The sequence below is a fragment of the Procambarus clarkii genome, chromosome 75 (assembly GCF_040958095.1).
Source record: "Procambarus clarkii isolate CNS0578487 chromosome 75, FALCON_Pclarkii_2.0, whole genome shotgun sequence".
NCBI classification, from domain to species: domain Eukaryota; kingdom Metazoa; phylum Arthropoda; class Malacostraca; order Decapoda; family Cambaridae; genus Procambarus; species Procambarus clarkii.
Genome location: NC_091224.1, coordinates 26,120,363 through 26,137,298, shown reverse-complemented (window position 1 = coordinate 26,137,298; position 16,936 = coordinate 26,120,363).

Genomic DNA, 16,936 nt, shown 5'->3' with positions numbered 1-16,936 from the left:
TACTGACCTACCTAGTTTTGCACATACTGACTCTACAATATTAATTGGGACTTCAAATGCTAAGCACAAACAATTAGGGGATCAAATTACAAACACCAACGGGAGAAGATTGTTAGCACTTCTCGATGCATATGATGATGTTCAAATTATCAGTAAGAATCAACCAACGCAAATGTGCATTGGCTTTAACCTGTCATACACAACTCATGAGACTGATATTATGGATGACTTAATGTCTGACCATTTAGCCATAACAGCTAACATACACGTGGCTAATGTTGACCTACCTGGCACTAAGCTGAGTAGACGCAGGCTAACAGTAAGGAAAGAGCAAGAAAAATTCTTTACAGACAGCATAGAACATTGGTATAACAATTATGAGCCTTAGAATGTACAACAGTTTTATGATGACCTCATAAATAATACTTATGAGGCCATCAACAATAGTGAGTCACGCCAAACAAAAAGAAGTACTGGTAAACAGGTCAGACACAACCAGTACTATGATGATGCTAAACTGAAAGAGCTTAAATCAATTGCTAGACAGACAGGTAAAGCATATAAGAACCTTAGAACTCCTCAAATGTTAAAACTGTTTCAGGCCGCGCTTGCAGCGGCGAGGGAGAGAATGACTGAACTGAGACAAACTGAATGGGAGGGTTTTGTTAGTGGACTTAACCTGCATACTCCCCTGGGCAAAGCCTGGAAAGGCATAAACAAAATTATTAGTAAAAATAGTAGACAAGTTTCACACCCAAACCCGCTACAGAAAGCCAATCAGTTAATTGCAAAATGGGCTCAGGTTTCCAGCCTTGGAATGTTACCAGCTATAAGACTTGGCTACAAGTAACTCTGGCAGGTTCGGCTTGTATAGGGATCTAGATGAAGTAAAGTGTAAAGTGTGTGGACAATGACAGGGACACACACTCGAACACTATATCTTGGATTGTAGTAAAATTCAGCCATTTAGAGATAACTCTAAGCTCACTCTGTATGATATGGCAACCTATCTTATTACCATGGATAAATTACCTGAAATCCTTGCACTGTACCCACATTTCGCTTCCAGTAGATGAACGACATATGAGATTCAGAAACAAATAGTGTATTGTGAATACTAATAATAAACAGAAGCTCCCCTATGACTCTGTAATATCCCCATTGGTCAAACTATTATGTATTAGCGATAAGACCTACCATTAATGTATGATGACTTACTGTAAATATGTAGCTCTTGAAATAGCCCTTTCTCTGTAACTAGCTGACATTGTAACTATAAGGTGTGAAGGATTGAAGAAATTGTTTATGTAATAATCTAAGATGAGGTCTGATAAAGACCTTTTGTGCCTTCTGTAATGCTTTTGCGCTACTGCTCACAGGATTAGTATGGGGTGCACAATAAACTAGCTGCCTTCGGCGGCAACAATCAATCAATCAAATACTGCAGTGCCAGGTGACAGTCACTTCACCTAAGGGGATGGCAGAAGAGGCCGCTACCAGCCAGCTCACCCTTACCAAAGCCAACCAAAGGAGAGGCACCTGCAGGGGGTTGTAGGAGCAACATCAGCCTCAAACCTGGGGCCAGATTCACGAAAGCACTTACGCAAGCACTTACGAACGTGTACATCTTTCCTCAATCTTTGACGGCTTTGGTTACATTTATTAAACAGTTTACAAGCATGAAAACTTGCCAATCAACTGTTGTTATTGTTATAAACAGCCTCCTGGTGCTTCCGAGCTCATTAACTGTTTAATAAGTGGAAACAAAGCCGCCAAAGATTGAGAAAAGATGGACAGGTTCGTAAGTGCTTTCGTGAATCTGGCCCCAGGTCTCCAGAGTCATACGCCAGCATGGTGACTGTGCTGGGTCAGGGAGGCCTCCCGTGGAAGGAGCCAGCACTCAGGAGCCTGTTGCACCAGTGTAGATCGCAACAGAATACATTGCAACAGACGACCTGCTAGAGGCAATTAAAGCCATGTCAACCAGGACACTCGCCCACATTCCAAAGGCATCTCGCCCATGTCTCAGCCCCAGTGTCCCACAGAGCATGTCTGAGCCACAGTGTCCCACAGAGCATGTCTGAGCCACAGTGTCCCACAGAGCATGTCTGAGCCACATTGTCCCACAGAGCATGTCTGAGCGACAGTGTCCCACAGAGCATGTCTGAGCCACAGTGTCCCACAGAGCATGTCTGAGCCACAGTGTCCCACAGAGCATGTCTGAGCCACAGTGTCCCACAGAGCATGTCTGAGCCACAGTGTCCCACAGAGCATGTCTGAGCCACAGTGTCCCACAGAGCATGTCTGAGCCACAGTGTCCCACAGAGCATGTCTGAGCCACAGTGTCCCACAGAGCATGTCTGAGCCACAGTGTCCCACAGAGCATGTCTGAGCCACAGTGTTCCACAGAGCATGTCTGAGCCACAGTGTCCCACAGAGCATGTCTGAGCCACAGTGTCCCACAGAGCATTTCTGAGCCACAGTGTCCCACAGAGCATGTCTGAGCCAGAGTGTCCCACAGAGCATGTCTGAACCACAGTGTCCCACAGAGCATGTCTGAGCCACAGTGTCCCACAGAGCATGTCTGAGCCACAGTGCCTCACAGAGCATGTCTGAGCCACAGTGTCCCACAGAGCATGTCTGAGCCACTGCCACACAGAGCATGTCTGAGCCACAGTGTCCCACAGAGCATGTCTGAGCCACAGAGCCTCACAGAGCATGTCTGAGCCACAGTGTCCCAAAGAGCATGTCTGAGCCACAGTGTGTCACAGAACATATCTGAGCCACAGTGCCTCACAGAGCATGTCTGAGCCACAGTGTCTCAGAGAACATGTCTGAACCACAGTGCCTCATACAGCATGTCTGAACCATAGTGCCTCACAGAGCATGTCTGAGCCACAGTGCCTCACAGAGCATGTCTGAGCCACAGTGCCTCACACAGCATGTCTGAACCACAGTGCCTCACAGAGCATGTCTGAGCCACAGTGCCTCACAGAGCATGTCTGAGCCACAGTGCCTCACAGAGCATGTCTGAGCCACAGTGCCTCACAGAGCATGTCTGAGCCACAGTGCCTCACAGAGCATGTCTGAGCCACAGTGCCTCACAGAGCATGTCTGAGCCACAGTGCCTCACAGAACATGCCTGAACCACAGTGCCTCACAGAGCATGTCTGAACCACAGTGCCTCACAGAGCATGTCTGAGCCACAGTGCCGCACAGAACATGTCTGAGCCACAGTGCCTCACAGAGCATGTCTCAGCCCCAGTGTCCCACAGAGCATGTCTGAGCCACAGTGTCCCACAGAACATGTCTGAGCCACAGTGTCCCACAGAGCATGTCTGAGCCACATTGTCCCACAGAGCATGTCTGAGCGACAGTGTCCCACAGAGCATGTCTGAGCCACAGTGTCCCACAGAGCATGTCTGAGCCACAGTGCCTCACAGAGCATGTCTGAGCCACAGTGCCTCACAGAGCATGTCTGAGCCACAGTGCCTCACAGAGCATGTCTGAGCCACAGTGCCTCACAGAGCATGTCTGAGCCACAGTGCCGCACAGAACATGTCTGAGCCACAGTGCCTCACAGAGCATGTCTGAGCCACAGTGTGTCACAGAACATGTCTGAGCCACAGTGCCTCACAGAGCATGTCTGAGCCACAGTGTCTCACAGAACATGTCTGAACCACAGTGCCTCACACAGCATGTCTGAACCACAGTGCCTCACAGAGCATGTCTGAGCCACAGTGTCCCACAGAGCATGTCTGAGCCACAGTGCCTCACACAGCATGTCTGAACCACAGTGCCTCACAGAGCATGTCTGAACCACAGTGCCTCACAGAGCATGTCTGAGCCACAGTGCCTCACAGAGCATGTCTGAGCCACAGTGCCTCACAGAGCATGTCTGAGCCACAGTGCCTCACAGAACATGCCTGAACCACAGTGCCTCACAGAGCATGTCTGAGCCACAGTGTCCCACAGAGCATGTCTGAGCCACAGTGCCTCACACAGCATGTCTGAACCACAGTGCCTCACAGAGCATGTCTGAACCACAGTGCCTCACAGAGCATGTCTGAGCCACAGTGCCTCACAGAGCATGTCTGAGCATGCGACAACATCGAGGCACTAAACGCAACACCTGGCAACACTGGGAAGACATTCATCCGTCAAAACAAAACAGGAAAATAACCGATACAAAACACAACACTCTAAATATAACTAGGAAAACAATGTGTGTTACCTGCGAGAGTGTGAGCCACAGCAACACGCGCGGACCTAACACGGAGGAACCGGTTCTCCGTTTGACGTCACAGCTTCCGGCAGAAAGAACAGGTCCGTGGAGTTCCTTCACCGCTTCCGGGAGAAACGTTGTGGTCAGGTGAGGCTGCCGGAGAAGTTGTCTCTCCGGAGCGTCGTGTTAATATAATACTTTCTGGGTCGAGCGGCATTTCCTGACCGGATCAGGACGCGTCCGGTGGAGTTGTTACTTAATATGTTCGCCAGACTGCGGGGACTTGTGAGGCGGCAGTGTGACCTAATGCTCTCATACGTCGGCTTACAGAGGCCAGCATCCGTCGGCTTACAGAGGCCAGCATCCGTCGGCTCACAGACGCCAGCATCCGTCGGCTCACAGAGGCCAGCATCCGTCGACTCACAGACGCCAGCATCCGTCGGCTCACAGACGCCAGCATCCGTCGACTCACAGACGCCAGCATCCGTCGACTCACAGACGCCAGCATCCGTCGACTCACAGAGGCCAGCATCCGTCGGCTCACAGACGCCAGCATCCGTCGGCTCACAGACGCCAGCATCCGTCGGCTCACAGACGCCAGCATCCGTCGACTCACAGACGCCAGCATCCGTCGACTCACAGACGCCAGCATCCGTCGACTCACAGAGGCCACCATCCGTCGGCTTACAGACGCTAGCATCCGTCGGCTCACAGACGCCAGCATCCGTCGACTCATAAACGCAAATGCATACAATGAAGGAGCGGCCCAGTACTCAACATGGCCCAGTACTCAACATGGTCCAGTACTCAACATGGCCCAGTACTCAACATGGCCCAGTACTCAACATGGCCCAGTACTCAACATGGCCCAGTACTCAACATGGTCCAGTACTCAACATGGCCCAGTACTCAACATGGTCCAGTACTCAACATGGCCCAGTACTCAACATGGCCCAGTACTCAACATGGCCCAGTACTGAACATAGCCCAGTACTCAACATGGTCCAGTACTCAACATGGCCCAGTACTCAACATGGCCCAGTACTCAACATGGCCCAGTACTCAACATGGCCCAGTACTCAACATGGCCCAGCACTCAACATGGCCCAGTACTCAACATGGTCCAGTACTCAACATGGCCCAGTACTCAACATGGCCCAGTACTCAACATGGTCCAGTACTCAACATGGCCCAGTACTCAACATGGCCCAGTACTCAACATGGTCCAGTACTCAACATGGCCCAGTACTCAACATGGCCCAGTACTCAACATGGCCCAGTACTCAACATGGCCCAGTACTCAACATGGCCCAGTACTCAACATGGCCCAGTACTCAACATGGTCCAGTACTCAACATGGCCCAGTACTCAACATGGCCCAGTACTCAACATGGTCCAGTACTCAACATGGCCCAGTACTCAACATGGCCCAGTACTCAACATGGTCCAGTACTCAACATGGCCCAGTACTCAACATGGCCCAGTACTCAACATGGCCCAGTACTCAACATGGTCCAGTACTCAACATGGCCCAGTACTCAACATGGCCCAGTACTCAACATGGCCCAGTACTCAACATGGCCCAGTACTCAACATGGCCCAGTACTCAACATGGCCCAGTACTCAACATGGCCCAGTACTCAACATGGTCCAGTACTCAACATGGCCCAGTACTCAACATGGCCCAGTACTCAACATGGCCCAGTACTCAACATGGCCCAGTACTCAACATGGCCCAGTACTCAACATGGCCCAAACTGGAAACAGGAATAACATGAAGTTTCACACCTTAGTCACGGGAATAAAAATATTTTATTTATAACTTATGTGTAATTCAACTCATTATTTCTGTATTTATCCTCAATAAAAGTTTGGCGTGTTAAATATAATGTTAAATATAAATCGTTGATCAACCAGCACTAATATTGTTGACACATTGTTGTGGCAACACTGAGGTGAGGAAGGTCGCCCCTCGGGGCAAAATTTAAATTTAAAAAAGGGCGGCCGCCGGGTCGTCAGTCCTCCACCAGGACGCCCGCCTTGTTGACCTCCGCTCGTGTCCACTCCTGGTACACCTTGAGATATATACAAGAGTTGTTACATGGTTGTAGAGCCACTAGTACGCGTAGCGTTTCGGGCAGGTCCATGGAATACGATCCCCGCCGCGAAGAATTGTTTTTTTCATCCAAGTACACATTTTACTGTTGCGTTAAACAGAGGCTACAGTTAAGGAATTGCGCCCAGTAAATCCTTCCCGGCCAGGATACGAACCCAAGACAAAGCGCTCGCGGAACGCCAGGCGAGTGTCTTACCACTACACCACGGAGACTGGTAAAAGTCCTAGACCAGGGGCCAGATTCACGAAGCAGTTACGCAAGCACTTAAGAACCTGTACATCTTTTCTCAGTCTTTGACGACTTTGTTTACTATTATTAAACAGTTAATGAGCTCGGAAGCACCAGGAGGCTGTTTATAACAATAACAACAGTTGATTGGTAAGTTTTCATGTTAGTAAATAGTTTAATAAATGTAACCCAAGCCGTCAAAGATTCACGTTCGTAAGTACTTGCGTAACTGCTTCGAGAATCTGGCCCCAGCCGTCATCCAGGGACAGGAGACCCGCGGGTGCTCACTGCCTCTCAACATTAACACAGTTACACCTCTTTTATCAATCCTTGGCGGCTTTGTTTACAATTATTAAACAGTTTACGAGCATTGAAACTTCCTAATCAAATATTATTGTTATTAACAGCCGCCTGGTGCTTCGGAGCCCTAAACTGTTTATTAAATATAGAGAAAGGCGCCAAATATTGAGAAAGCATTTACAGGTTCGAAAGATGTTGTGGAACTGTTTGAAGAGTCCGGCTCGTGGCTGCCACAGGCGGGGTGGTGGCTGCCACAGGCGGGGTGGAAGCTGCCACAGACGGGGTGGAGGCTGCCACAGGCGGTGTGGAGGCTGCCACAGGCGGGGTGGAGGCTGCCACAGGCCTCCACATCTTCCACTACGCAAAATACCAAGAGAATGTTCTTCCCCCACCACAACACAGGTCGTCAGCCCCTCGCCTGGGCTCTTCCAACATTTGGGGAGATAATTTTTTTCCTATTTGTAGATAATTGGTCACTTACCATCACGAGAGGAGTCGGGGGTGTTCCCTGAGGTGTGGGGCGGTGGTGCAGGGAACCCAACCTTCGCCGGTACCTCACACTCACTCCATGTTCCTTTACTGTTTGTATCCCAGTAGGGCTGCCCACAGTACCCTACCCTGCGGCCTGTAAGCTGCCACAGTACACTACCCTGCGGCCTGTAAGCTGCCACAGTACACTACCCTGCAGCCTGTAAGCTGCCACAGTACACTACCCTGCAGCCTGTAAGCTGCCACAGTACACTACCCTGCAGCCTGTAAGCTGCCACAGTACACTACCCTGCAGCCTGTAAGCTGCCACAGTACACTACCCTGCAGCCTGTAAGCTGCCACAGTACACTACCCTGCAGCCTGTAAGCTGCCACAGTACACTACCCTGCGGCCTGTAAGCTGCCACAGTACACTACCCTGCGGCCTGTAAGCTGCCACAGTACACTACCCTGCAGCCTGTAAGCTGCCACAGTACACTACCCTGCGGCCTGTAAGCTGCCACAGTACACTACCCTGCAGCCTGTAAGCTGCCACAGTACACTACCCTGCGGCCTGTAAGCTGCCACAGTACACTACCCTGCGGCCTGTAAGCTGCCACAGTACACTACCCTGCGGCCTGTAAGCTGCCACAGTACACTACCCTGCAGCCTGTAAGCTGCCACAGTACACTACCCTGCAGCCTGTAAGCTGCCACAGTACACTACCCTGCGACCTGTAAGCTGCCACAGTACTCTACCCTGCGACCTGTAAGCTGCCACAGTACACTACCCTGCAGCCTGTAAGCTGCCACAGTACACTACCCTGCGGCCTGTAAGCTGCCACAGTACACTACCCTGCGGCCTGTAAGCTGCCACAGTACACTACCCTGCGGCCTGTAAGCTGCCACAGTACACTACCCTGCGGCCTGTAAGCTGCCACAGTACACTACCCTGCGGCCTGTAAGCTGCCACAGTACACTACCCTGCAACCTGTAAGCTGCCACAGTACTCTACCCTGCGGCCTGTAAGCTGCCACAGTACACTACCCTGCGGCCTGTAAGCTGCCACAGTACACTACCCTGCGGCCTGTAAGCTGCCACAGTACACTACCCTGCAGCCTGTAAGCTGCCACAGTACTCTACCCTGCGGCCTGTAAGCTGCCACAGTACACTACCCTGCAACCTGTAAGCTGCCACAGTACTCTACCCTGCAGCCTGTAAGCTGCCACAGTACACTACCCTGCGGCCTGTAAGCTGCCACAGTACACTACCCTGCGGCCTGTAAGCTGCCACAGTACACTACCCTGCGGCCTGTAAGCTGCCACAGTACACTACCCTGCGGCCTGTAAGCTGCCACAGTACTCTACCCTGCGGCCTGTAAGCTGCCACAGTACACTACCCTGCGGCCTGTAAGCTGCCACAGTACACTACCCTGCAGCCTGTAAGCTGCCACAGTACACTACCCTGCGACCTGTAAGCTGCCACAGTACACTACCCTGCAGCCTGTAAGCTGCCACAGTACACTACCCTGCAGCCTGTAAGCTGCCACAGTACACTACCCTGCGGCCTGTAAGCTGCCACAGTACACTACCCTGCAGCCTGTAAGCTGCCACAGTACACTACCCTGCGACCTGTAAGCTGCCACAGTACACTACCCTGCAGCCTGTAAGCTGCCACAGTACACTACCCTGCAGCCTGTAAGCTGCCACAGTACTCTACCCTGCGGCCTGTAAGCTGCCACAGTACTCTACCCTGCGGCCTGTAAGCTGCCACAGTACACTACCCTGCGGCCTGTAAGCTGCCACAGTACACTACCCTGCGACCTGTAAGCTGCCACAGTACACTACCCTGCGGCCTGTAAGCTGCCACAGTACACTACCCTGCGGCCTGTAAGCTGCCACAGTACACTACCCTGCGACCTGTAAGCTGCCACAGTACACTACCCTGCGGCCTGTAAGCTGCCACAGTACACTACCCTGCGGCCTGTAAGCTGCCACAGTACACTACCCTGCAGCCTGTAAGCTGCCACAGTACACTACCCTGCGGCCTGTAAACTGCCACAGTACACTACCCTGCAGCCTGTAAGCTGCCACAGTACACTACCCTGCAGCCTGTAAACTGCCACAGTACACTACCCTGCGGCCTGTAAACTGCCACAGTACACTACCCTGCAGCCTGTAAGCTGCCACAGTACACTACCCTGCAGCCTGTAAGCTGCCACAGTACACTACCCTGCGGCCTGTAAGCTGCCACAGTACACTACCCTGCAGCCTGTAAGCTGCCACAGTACTCTACCCTGCAGCCTGTAAGCTGCCACAGTACACTACCCTGCAGCCTGTAAGCTGCCACAGTACTCTACCCTGCAGCCTGTAAGCTGCCACAGTACACTACCCTGCGACCTGTAAGCTGCCACAGTACTCTACCCTGCGACCTGTAAGCTGCCACAGTACACTACCCTGCGACCTGTAAGCTGCCACAGTACACTACCCTGCGACCTGTAAGCTGCCACAGTACACTACCCTGCGACCTGTAAGCTGCCACAGTACACTACCCTGCGACCTGTAAGCTGCCACAGTACACTACCCTGCGACCTGTAAGCTGCCACAGTACTCTACCCTGCAGCCTGTAAGCTGCCACAGTACACTACCCTGCGACCTGTAAGCTGCCACAGTACACTACCCTGCGACCTGTAAGCTGCCACAGTACTCTACCCTGCAGCCTGTAAGCTGCCACAGTACACTACCCTGCGACCTGTAAGCTGCCACAGTACACTACCCTGCGACCTGTAAGCTGCCACAGTACACTACCCTGCGACCTGTAAGCTGCCACAGTACACTACCCTGCGACCTGTAAGCTGCCACAGTACACTACCCTGCGACCTGTAAGCTGCCACAGTACTCTACCCTGCGGCCTGTAAGCTGCCACAGTACTCTATCCTGCAGCCTGTAAGCTGCCACAGTACACTACCCTGCGGCCTGTAAGCTGCCACAGTACACTACCCTGCGGCCTGTAAGCTGCCACAGTACACTACCCTGCGGCCTGTAAGCTGCCACAGTACACTACCCTGCAGCCTGTAAGCTGCCACAGTACACTACCCTGCGGCCTGTAAGCTGCCACAGTACTCTACCCTGCAGCCTGTAAGCTGCCACAGTACACTACCCTGCGACCTGTAAGCTGCCACAGTACACTACCCTGCGACCTGTAAGCTGCCACAGTACACTACCCTGCGACCTGTAAGCTGCCACAGTACACTACCCTGCGACCTGTAAGCTGCCACAGTACACTACCCTGCGACCTGTAAGCTGCCACAGTACTCTACCCTGCGGCCTGTAAGCTGCCACAGTACTCTACCCTGCAGCCTGTAAGCTGCCACAGTACTCTACCCTGCAGCCTGTAAGCTGCCACAGTACACTACCCTGCAGCCTGTAAGCTGCCACAGTACACTACCCTGCAGCCTGTAAGCTGCCACAGTACACTACCCTGCGACCTGTAAGCTGCCACAGTACACTACCCTGCAGCCTGTAAGCTGCCACAGTACACTACCCTGCAGCCTGTAAGCTGCCACAGTACACTACCCTGCAGCCTGTAAGCTGCCACAGTACACTACCCTGCAGCCTGTAAGCTGCCACAGTACACTACCCTGCAGACCTGTAAGCTGCCACAGTACACTACCCTGCGACCTGTAAGCTGCCACAGTACACTACCCTGCGACCTGTAAGCTGCCACAGTACTCTACCCTGCGGCCTGTAAGCTGCCACAGTACACTACCCTGCGGACTGTAAGCTGCCACAGTACACTACCCTGCGGCCTGTAAGCTGCCACAGTACACTACCCTGCGGCCTGTAAGCTGCCACAGTACACTACCCTGCAGCCTGTAAGCTGCCACAGTACACTACCCTGCAGCCTGTAAGCTGCCACAGTACACTACCCTGCAGCCTGTAAGCTGCCACAGTACACTACCCTGCAGCCTGTAAGCTGCCACAGTACACTACCCTGCGACCTGTAAGCTGCCACAGTACACTACCCTGCGACCTGTAAGCTGCCACAGTACTCTACCCTGCGGCCTGTAAGCTGCCACAGTACACTACCCTGCGGCCTGTAAGCTGCCACAGTACACTACCCTGCGGCCTGTAAGCTGCCACAGTACACTACCCTGCGGACCTGTAAAGCTGCCACAGTACATCTACCCTGCGGCCTGTAAGCTGCCACAGTACACTACCCTGCGGCCTGTAAGCTGCCACAGTACACTACCCTGCGGCCTGTAAGCTGCCACAGTACTCTACCCTGCGGCCTGTAAGCTGCCACAGTACACTACCCTGCGACCTGTAAGCTGCCACAGTACACTACCCTGCGACCTGTAAGCTGCCACAGTACACTACCCTGCGGCCTGTAAGCTGCCACAGTACACTACCCTGCAGCCTGTAAGCTGCCACAGTACACTACCCTGCAGGCCTGTAAGCTGCCACAGTACACTACCCTGCAGCCTGTAAGCTGCCACAGTACACTACCCTGCAGCCTGTAAGCTGCCACAGTACACTACCCTGCAGCCTGTAAGCTGCCACAGTACACTACCCTGCAGCCTGTAAGCTGCCACAGTACACTACCCTGCGACCTGTAAGCTGCCACAGTACACTACCCTGCGACCTGTAAGCTGCCACAGTACTCTACCCTGCGGCCTGTAAGCTGCCACAGTACACTACCCTGCAGCCTGTAAGCTGCCACAGTACTCTACCCTGCAGCCTGTAAGCTGCCACAGTACACTACCCTGCGGCCTGTAAGCTGCCACAGTACACTACCCTGCGGCCTGTAAGCTGCCACAGTACACTACCCTGCGGCCTGTAAGCTGCCACAGTACACTACCCTGCAGCCTGTAAGCTGCCACAGTACACTACCCTGCGGCCTGTAAGCTGCCACAGTACTCTACCCTGCAGCCTGTAAGCTGCCACAGTACACTACCCTGCAGCCTGTAAGCTGCCACAGTACTCTACCCTGCGGCCTGTAAGCTGCCACAGTACTCTACCCTGCGACCTGTAAGCTGCCACAGTACTCTACCCCTGCAGCCTGTAAGCTGCCACAGTACACTACCCTGCGGCCTGTAAGCTGCCACAGTACACTACCCTGCGGCCTGTAAGCTGCCACAGTACTCTACCCTGCAGCCTGTAAGCTGCCACAGTACTCTACCCTGCGACCTGTAAGCTGCCACAGTACACTACCCTGCAGCCTGTAAGCTGCCACAGTACTCTACCCTGCGGCCTGTAAGCTGCCACAGTACACTACCCTGCGGCCTGTAAGCTGCCACAGTACACTACCCTGCAGCCTGTAAGCTGCCACAGTACTACTACCCTGCGACCTGTAAGCTGCCACAGTACACTACCCTGCAGCCTGTAAGCTGCCACAGTACTCTACCCTGCGGCCTGTAAGCTGCCACAGTACACTACCCTGCGGCCTGTAAGCTGCCACAGTACTCTACCCTGCAGCCTGTAAGCTGCCACAGTACTACTACCCTGCGACCTGTAAGCTGCCACAGTACACTACCCTGCAGCCTGTAAGCTGCCACAGTACTACTACCCTGCGGCCTGTAAGCTGCCACAGTACACTACCCTGCGGCCTGTAAGCTGCCACAGTACACTACCCTGCAGCCTGTAAGCTGCCACAGTACACTACCCTGCGGCCTGTAAGCTGCCGCAGTACACTACCCTGCAGCCTGTAAGCTGCCACAGTACACTACCCCTGCGGCCTGTAAGCTGCCACAGTACTCTACCCTGCAGCCTGTAAGCTGCCACAGTACTACTACCCTGCGACCTGTAAGCTGCCACAGTACACTACCCTGCGGCCTGTAAGCTGCCACAGTACACTACCCTGCAGCCTGTAAGCTGCCACAGTACTCTACCCTGCAGCCTGTAAGCTGCCACAGTACACTACCCTGCAGCCTGTAAGCTGCCACAGTACTACTACCCTGCGGCCTGTAAGCTGCCACAGTACACTACCCTGCAGCCTGTAAGCTGCCACAGTACATCTACCCTGCAGCCTGTAAGCTGCCACAGTACACTACCCTGCAGCCTGTAAGCTGCCACAGTACACTACCCTGCAGCCTGTAAGCTGCCACAGTACACTACCCTGCAGCCTGTAAGCTGCCACAGTACACTACCCTGCAGCCTGTAAGCTGCCACAGTACACTACCCTGCAGCCTGTAAGCTGCCACAGTACTCTACCCTGCGACCTGTAAGCTGCCACAGTACACTACCCTGCAGCCTGTAAGCTGCCACAGTACTCTACCCTGCAGCCTGTAAGCTGCCACAGTACACTACCCTGCAGCCTGTAAGCTGCCACAGTACACTACCCTGCAGCCTGTAAGCTGCCACAGTACACTACCCTGCAGCCTGTAAGCTGCCACAGTACTCTACCCTGCGGCCTGTAAGCTGCCACAGTACACTACCCTGCGGCCTGTAAGCTGCCACAGTACACTACCCTGCAGCCTGTAAGCTGCCACAGTACACTACCCTGCAGCCTGTAAGCTGCCACAGTACACTACCCTGCAGCCTGTAAGCTGCCACAGTACACTACCCTGCGGCCTGTAAGCTGCCACAGTACTCTACCCTGCAGCCTGTAAGCTGCCACAGTACTCTACCCTGCAGCCTGTAAGCTGCCACAGTACACTACCCTGCAGCCTGTAAGCTGCCACAGTACTCTACCCTGCGGCCTGTAAGCTGCCACAGTACACTACCCTGCGGCCTGTAAGCTGCCACAGTACACTACCCTGCAGCCTGTAAGCTGCCACAGTACACTACCCTGCGGCCTGTAAGCTGCCACAGTACACTAACTCCTGCAGCCTGTAAGCTGCCACAGTACACTACCCTGCGGCCTGTAAGCTGCCACAGTACACTACCCTGCAGCCTGTAAGCTGCCACAGTACACTACCCTGCGGCCTGTAAAGCTGCCACAGTACACTACCCTGCAGCCTGTAAGCTGCCACAGTACACTACCCTGCGGCCTGTAAGCTGCCACAGTACACTACCCTGCAGCCTGTAAGCTGCCACAGTACATCTACCCTGCGGCCTGTAAGCTGCCACAGTTACACTACCCTGCAGCCTGTAAGCTGCCACAGTACATCTACCCTGCAGCCTGTAAGCTGCCACAGTACACTACCCTGCGGCCTGTAAGCTGCCACAGTACTACTACCCCTGCGGCCTGTAAGCTGCCACAGTACACTACCCTGCAGGCCTGTAAGCTGCCACAGTACTACTACCCTGCAGGCCTGTAAGCTGCCACAGTACACTACCCTGCAGCCTGTAAGCTGCCACAGTACACTACCCTGCAGCCTGTAAGCTGCCACAGTACACTACCCTGCAGCCTGTAAGCTGCCACAGTACACTACCCTGCAGCCTGTAAGCTGCCACAGTACTCTACCCTGCGGCCTGTAAGCTGCCACAGTACACTACCCTGCAGCCTGTAAGCTGCCACAGTACTCTACCCTGCAGCCTGTAAGCTGCCACAGTACACTACCCTGCAGCCTGTAAGCTGCCACAGTACACTACCCTGCGCCTGTAAGCTGCCACAGTACACTACCCTGCAGCCTGTAAGCTGCCACAGTACATCTACCCTGCGGCCTGTAAGCTGCCACAGTACACTACCCTGCGGCCTGTAAGCTGCCACAGTACACTACCCTGCAGCCTGTAAGCTGCCACAGTACTCTACCCTGCAGCCTGTAAGCTGCCACAGTACACTACCCTGCAGCCTGTAAGCTGCCACAGTACTCTACCCTGCAGCCTGTAAGCTGCCACAGTACACTACCCTGCAGCCTGTAAGCTGCCACAGTACACTACCCTGCAGCCTGTAAGCTGCCACAGTACACTACCCTGCAGCCTGTAAGCTGCCACAGTACACTACCCTGCAGCCTGTAAGCTGCCACAGTACACTACCCTGCGGCCTGTAAGCTGCCACAGTACTCTACCCTGCAGCCTGTAAGCTGCCACAGTACTCTACCCTGCAGCCTGTAAGCTGCCACAGTACACTACCCTGGAGCCTGTAAGCTGCCACAGTACTCTATCCCTGCGGCCTGTAAGCTGCCACAGTACACTACCCTGCGGCCTGTAAGCTGCCACAGTACACTACCCTGCAGCCTGTAAGCTGCCACAGTACACTACCCTGCGGCCTGTAAGCTGCCACAGTACACTACCCTGCAGCCTGTAAGCTGCCACAGTACACTACCCTGCGGCCTGTAAGCTGCCACAGTACTCTACCCTGCAGCCTGTAAGCTGCCACAGTACTCTACCCTGCGACCTGTAAGCTGCCACAGTACACTACCCTGCAGCCTGTAAGCTGCCACAGTACACTACCCTGCAGCCTGTAAGCTGCCACAGTACACTACCCTGCAGCCTGTACAGCTGCCACAGTACTCTACCCTGCGACCTGTAAGCTTGCACAACGTGACTTCCTACCCTGCAGCCTGTAAGCTGCACACAGTCTCTAGCTGCCTGCGACCTGTAAGCTGCCACAGTACTCTACCCTGCGACCTGTAAGCTGCCACAGTACACTACCACTGCAGCCTGTAAGCTGCCACAGTACACTACCCTGCGGCCTGTAAGCTGCCACAGTACACTACCCTGCGGCCTGTAAGCTGCCACAGTACTCTACCCTGCGGCCTGTAAGCTGCCACAGTACACTACCCTGCGGCCTGTAAGCTGCCACAGTACACTACCCTGCGGACCTGTAAGCTGCCACAGTACACCTACCCTGCGACCTGTAAGCTGCCACAGTACACTACCCTGCGGCCTGAAAGCTGCCACAGTACACTACCCTGCAGCCTGTAAGCTGCCACAGTACACTACCCTGCAGCCTGTAAGCTGGCCACAGTACAACTACCTGCAGTCTGTAAGCTGCCACAGTACACTAACCTGCCTGTAAGCTGCCACAGTACACTACCCTGCGGCCTGTAAGCTGCCACAGTACACTACCCTGCGGCCTGTAAGCTGCCACAGTACACTACCCTGCAGCCTGTAAGCTGCCACAGTACACTACCCTGCGACCTGTAAGCTGCCACAGTACACTACCCTGCGGCCTGTAAGCTGCCACAGTACACTACCCTGCGGCCTGTAAGCTGCCACAGTACACTACCCTGCGGCCTGTAAGCTGCCACAGTACACTACCCTGCGGCCTGTAAGCTGCCACAGTACACTACCCTGCGCCTGTAAGCTGCCACAGTACACTACCCTGCGGCCTGTAAGCTGCCACAGTACACTACCCTGCGGCCTGTAAGCTGCCACAGTACACTACCCTGCGGCCTGTAAGCTGCCACAGTACACTACCCTGCAGCCTGTAAGCTGCCACAGTACACTACCCTGCAGCCTGTAAGCTGCCACAGTACACTACCCTGCGGCCTGTAAGCTGCCACAGTACACTACCCTGCAGCCTGTAAGCTGCCACAGTACTCTAACCTGCGGCCTGTAAGCTGCCACAGTACACTACCCTGCGGCCTGTAAGCTGCCACAGTACTCTACCCTGCAGCCTGTAAGCTGCCACAGTACACTACCCTGCGGCCTGTAAGCTGCCACAGTACACTACCCTGCGACCTGTAAGCTGCCACAGTACACTACCCTGCGG